The 6,044-nt window shown below is 38.3% G+C and overlaps 1 long non-coding RNA gene across 1 annotated transcript; it reads right to left on the reverse strand.

The window, feature by feature from the left end:
- Positions 1-1,544: 1,544 nt before the first annotated feature.
- LOC147577192 (uncharacterized) lies at positions 1,545-5,985 on the reverse strand. Its single transcript, XR_015240006.1, has 3 exons — positions 5,888-5,985; positions 2,957-3,100; positions 1,545-1,774 (listed from the first exon to the last, which is right to left on the reverse strand). It is a non-coding gene; the product is annotated as an uncharacterized LOC147577192 (long non-coding RNA).
- Between the last annotated feature and the right edge of the window lie 59 nt (positions 5,986-6,044).

Below are 6,044 nucleotides of genomic sequence, written 5' to 3' on the forward strand. Positions count from 1 at the left end.
CCCAAAGCACTTTCCCACTCCCCCCCGGCCCCAAGTAAATAACCATGTTAACACCTGCTGAACACCCTCCCATATACACAAATGCAAATGTGCCTACGTAGAATTTTTGCCTGTTTTCTTTTTTTTTTTAATGAGGTCTCCTCCATTCATGTGTGCATCTTGCTTTTCTCATTCAGCAACAACATTCCTGAAAACTCATCTAAGGTGAACTGGTTTGCCTCCAAATATTTCCTTGTAATGATTGCATGGTGTCACAATTTATTCAACCATATGTCACTGTTGGGGATTCAGCTTATTTGCAGAATCTTTTTTCTCTTGTGTTAGTTTTGCTACATTAAACATTCATACATGGATAACACCTATGGATAGATTCCCAGGAGTGAGATTATTATATTAACAATTAAATGTATCAGGGCCCCTATGTGGCTACGTTGGTTGAGAATTCAACTCTTGATTTCATCTCAGGTCATGATCCAGGGATGTGGGATTGAGTCCCATGTCAGGCTCCACGCTGAGTGGGGAGCCTGCTTGAGAATCTCTCTCTTTGCCCCCACTCGCTCTCCTTCTCTCTCTAAAATTAATTAATTAATTAATTTAAAATGTCTCTCTCAAAAAAAAAATTAAGTGTATACATGCTTCTATTACTTATAATGGAAATTCTCAAACATATAAAAGTAAAGGAAACCAAATAATGAGCCCCCCTAAACCTAATGCTCACAGCTTCAGTGGTTATGAAATCATGGCCAATCTGGTTTCATCAAATCCATTACCCACAGTCTAGAATGTTTTGGAGGAAAACTGATATTCTACCACATAATCTGTAAATATTTCTGCCTGTATCTCTAAACGTTGAGGACTTTTTAAAATAATACTACCAGAATATTATTATCAAACCTAAAAAATTAACAATTATTTCTTCCTATCATCCAGTCTTCAGGCAGTGTTAAAATTCCCTCGACTGAACCATAAACAATGTTTTCACAGTTTGCTCAAACCAGAATCTTATTAAGTTTCAAGAATTATAATTGGTTAATATGTTTCTTGTCTCTTAAGTCCCTTTAATTTATAAATGTTCCCCTTCATATCTGTGTGTGTGTGTGTGTGTGTGTGTGTGTGTGTGTCCCTTGCAATGTCTTTGTTGAAAAAACAATGGTCATGGGATGCCTGGGTGATTCAGTCAGTTAAGCCTCTGGCTGTTGATCTCACAGTTCGTGAAATCGAACCCCATGTTGGGCTCTGTGCTGACAGCAGAGACTGCTTGGGATTCTCTCTCTCTCTCTCTCTCTCTCTCTCTCTCCCCCTGCCCTTCCCCTGCTTGTGCCCTCTCTCTCTCTCTTCCCCTCTCTCTCACTCCTACACAATATAAATAAATAAACTTTTAAAAAATGTTTTAAAAAAAAGAGTCACATGCTTAAATGCAGGCCTAGGCCACTCTCCCCTATTATGATTTTACCCTGCATGCTCGCTCTCTCTCTCTCTCAAAATAAATAAACATTAAAAAGAAGCAAAGAAAGAAAAAAGAAAAAACAGTCATTTGTCCTAAACAGTTTTCCACAGTCTTCATTTTACAAATTGCCTCACCCCAATATCATCTTGTCCCCAACATCTGGTATTTAGATCTAGAAGCTTGATCAGATTCAGGCTGGAACTCTTTGCAAGAACACTTCATCGGTGGTGCTGTATACTTCCATCCGGAGCACACAATGTCTGGTTGTCCCTCTTGTGCTATTGTGCTATTAGCAGTCACCGATAATATTGCCTAGATTCATCTTTTCTGTAGGAGATAAATGTAAATGGATGGAATCTTAAGTTCATCATTCTTCATTTCTCAGCTGGCATACTTCTATAAAGAGAAAACTCCCCTTACCAACTCATTTATTATCCTAAGGCACAATCCATATAACCAAGTCTGGATAAATTATTCTTTCCCTTTATTTGCCAGGTTTCAAAATAACAAGGTAGTTTTCTACTATCACCTAAATGAGGGTTGTTGGGATTTTTGTTCTGTTTCAATTATCTTTACAAACTTGCGGGTTTTCAAATGCAAATATAGGGTTAACAAATTCATTCTCCTTTTCTATGGAAAACTGACCTTGGGTTAACTTTCTAGCTCTGTTCCCCTGGAAACCTAATAAAGGTGGAATGCCATCTATGTTACCAGGCAACATTGCTCATGGTAAAAATGACCTCTAATTAGTAAACTATACCTGGCCTGGGAGGCCTGTGAATTAACTATAAATACCCAGTGAGAATCCATAGTTTGAACTCCTCTGAATGCAGTGCATTCTTGCAACTGGGTATGTCCCTTGCTAGGCCTCCTGAAAGCTATTCCCGTGGGAGGAAATAAAACATATTGGCTCTTATGGGGAATGGAGCTTATAAACCAGAATAGCACCTATACTCATTCACGTGGGCCAGATTCCACCAAGAAACAGACTATGAAATGGAGATTTGTGCACAGGAGGTTTATTGGAGAGGGCTCTCGGGGAGTGAGAGAAATCAGATTTTGCAGAGGAAAAAGCTAAACTACAGTATAGTTTCAACTGTAAACCTCAGCCAATCCAATCGGACTTCCTCAGTAGCTGGGATGGCCATTTAAAGTCCTAATTTAGGAAGCTCCCTGCTTCCTGAATAGGGGCGTACTCTTGGGCAAGGCAGCTTTTTTCCACAGAACGCAATCCCCAGAGATTGGTTCAAGTGTAACTGTGAGCAGCCAGCACTCATACAACTGGGGGAACAATTATCTGGGTCTTAACAAGGATCCCCAGGCTCAAGTACCACAGCATCACTACACCTGCTCATTTGGTCTCATTCCTTCACACCTGAGCCATCACACCTGCCTCTGCCCTGCTGAAAAGCTGTCCTTCCTGTCCTACCTCCACCAGCACAGCTAACAAACGGATGCCAGAGGGGACCTGTTCAGTTTTGGGAAACGTAGATCTAAACCCACATTTACCTTGTACATTTCCTGCCCCACATCTGGTATCATCCATTTCTCCAAAGAGCCTGGCTTCTTTTCAGTAATATTCAGGACCACAATCCAGGAGACGGAGGGCTCATTACTACTGGTTAAGTCATGGTTTCTGGGACTTTTCAGTGGCTGGAGTTAAGAAATATGTTGCTGTTTGGTTTGTTTTTTTTTTTCCCAGATAAGATACGTCATGAGTTTCATATTCAGGACTACATAATTTTCTTAACTTCATCAGTTGTCCATCTGTATGCCCCTTCCCCATTGTCCAAAATGGTGATTCTCACTGACGTCAACCTAATTCCTTGTTTGCTTTACTGTACAAACAAAGCCTTACCCGCATAAGATTTCCAGAATAAGAATACCAACACTACATTACTGAAAGAATTTAACTTCTCTTTGCTTTGTTTTATTTGTTTGTTTTGTTTCCCCTTAGGGATTAATGCCCCCTCCCAGGGATATATCACCAAATTAACTGTGTTTTAAACTAACTTAAAATAATTCCTCTTCATATGTGCCACAAATTCACTTCACAGATTCGTTTGTTTCATTTTGCTTTAATTTTTAGGATTGGGCTTTTTAGTTTAATTTTGTTCTATAATTATGTAAAATATTTAAGTAGTTTCAAAATCAATTCTATAAATTAGGTCGTATAGGCCCCTCAATCTTTTTTCTGCCCTCCCTCATAAATCTAATCTTGTGGTTTATTTTTCAATATCATAGGAAAAGATTAACCAGTGACTTAAGACCTTTCTTGAAATGAATAGTAGCATATTACATGCACATTTCTACACCTGGCTTTTTGTACTCAACAATATATTTGAGAAATCATTTTGAAACAGTCAACACAGGTCTTTTTCATTGGTTTATATAACTGCATTAGACAGTGGATGTACCTGTGTGGATATGTTTCGGTTTGTGTAGATATATGTTAGTTTATTTGATCAGTTTCCTATTGATGGGTATTTGGATTGTTTCTCATTTTATGCTCTCAAAATAGTGCTATTATAAGTAACACAATGAGTGAAACTCTCTTCTTTTTTTTTTTTTTTTTTTTGCCAATATATCTTTGGGAGAGATTCTTATCACTGGAATTGCTAGGTAAAGAGATGTAATTTTGAGATTCCACTTCCATGCCCACTATGATGGCTATAATAATAATAATTTTAAGAGAACAATAACAAATTTTTGCGAGGGTGTAGAGAAATTATAACTCATATATTGCTGACAGGAATGGAAAGATGTAAATTCCATCTGTTTTGGATGCACAGTTTGGCATTTCCTCAAAAAGTTAAACACAGAGTTACCATATGACCCAGCAATTCCACTTCTAGGTGTATACTCAAAAGAACTGAAAACATGTTCCTACAAAAACCTGAACACAAATGTTCACAGCAACATTACTCATAATAGTCAAGAAGTAGGAAAAACACCTATGGCCATCAATGGATAAGCAAAATGTTGTATATACCTACAATGTTATTCAGCCATAAAAAAATAAAACACCGATACATGGTTAAACATGGATGACCCTTGAACACATTATGCTAAGAAGCCAGATACAAAAAGCCATATGTTATATGATTCCATTTATATGAAATGTCCAAAATAGACAAATCCGTAGAGACACTAAGTAGATATATGGTTGCCCAGAGATGTGGGAAGGGGGCATAGAAAGTGATGGGTAATGGGCACAGGGTATCTTTTTGGGGTGATGGAAATATTCTGGATTTATCAAGTGGTGATGGTTGCACAGTCTTGTGAATATACTAAAAACCATGGAATTGTTCACTTTAAAATGGTGATTTTCATGGTAATTAAACTATATCTCAATAAAAAATTTTAAGTTAAAAAAAAAAAAAACTAAAACAACAAGGAGCCTTACACAGACCAGTGATGAAAACGTACTATAAATCCAGGAGTAAAACTCAAACCTCTGTGCCTGGAGGATAGAGAAGAATATTTGAGAAAATTGGGAAAATGGGGGCAGGGGGGAAGCATCTCCCATGCATTGTTGGTGTCAGTAGAAACTGACACATTCATTTAAATAAGTAATTTAGTAGTAATCTATCAAAAAATAATAATAAAACACACACCCTATGATCCAGAATTTCCATTTGTAGGAACTTAAAATCAATGTGTGGCTGGCACAGTTAGCACTCAGTGAATGTTCTTTCCTAATATAAAGGTGATAATCACAGGGAGAGATAATAAATTACACAATAAACTCCTACAGCCAAATTCAGCTCTCACTTCTGCTCCCTTTTGGAAAAATACTGAGACAGTGTTTATACCATAGGGTAGTATGATCATGAAACCTTTCTCTTTTAATCTTTGCAAGCTGCATAAAGTAAAGGAAAGCGAAATTCTCCCCTAAAATATAAGGCCATTTCTAGAAATACTGAGCATATACTAAAAGCAAAGTTAAAGATGATCATGTAGAGTTCCAGCCGCTTGATAAAAGGGAGATCACGGGGAGGAAAACAGCTTGAGCCTCAGCCAAACACCATGAAGCTACAAAAAAGCCAAGAAATATTTAGAGTGACATATGCATGAAGCCTCCTGAAACTCAGCAATGACTATGCAGCAATTGACAAACTCAATGACTACTGAAAGGCATGCCTAAGTGAACTTCTATCTTTTTTTCCCTTTAATTCTTTCTCCAAATGTTGATTTCCCTTAAATGTGGCATTGCCATGATTTGTAAATACGGTGCTTTGTTCATTGCATTAAGAGTTTAATCAATGCAGAAAAGCCCAGGGAGAGGAACATCATGTCAGTCCACTCCCAATTAACCATTCCAGACCTTTCAGTCCATGAAGACATACCCTGAAGTCAACTAGCCCAAGTGGCAGGGAAAACCTCAAGCAAAGAGAAATAGCTTCTTGAATCCACCCCATAACCCAAAAGGTGACAAACCTCCAGGATGCTGTTTGCATCAACCCTACTCTGGACCTAATCCTGTGGAAGCATGGAGTGTCCTTCAGCGGCCCCTGCCACTAGCCCCAACATCTCACCCACCCAGCATGGTGAGACATGGTGGGGAGACAGGGATTGTGACATAAGCAAATGGCCT

Source organism: Puma concolor, chromosome C2, assembly GCF_028749965.1.
Source record: "Puma concolor isolate L17-30 chromosome C2, mPumCon1.1.hap2, whole genome shotgun sequence".
In the NCBI taxonomy this organism is placed as follows: domain Eukaryota; kingdom Metazoa; phylum Chordata; class Mammalia; order Carnivora; family Felidae; genus Puma; species Puma concolor.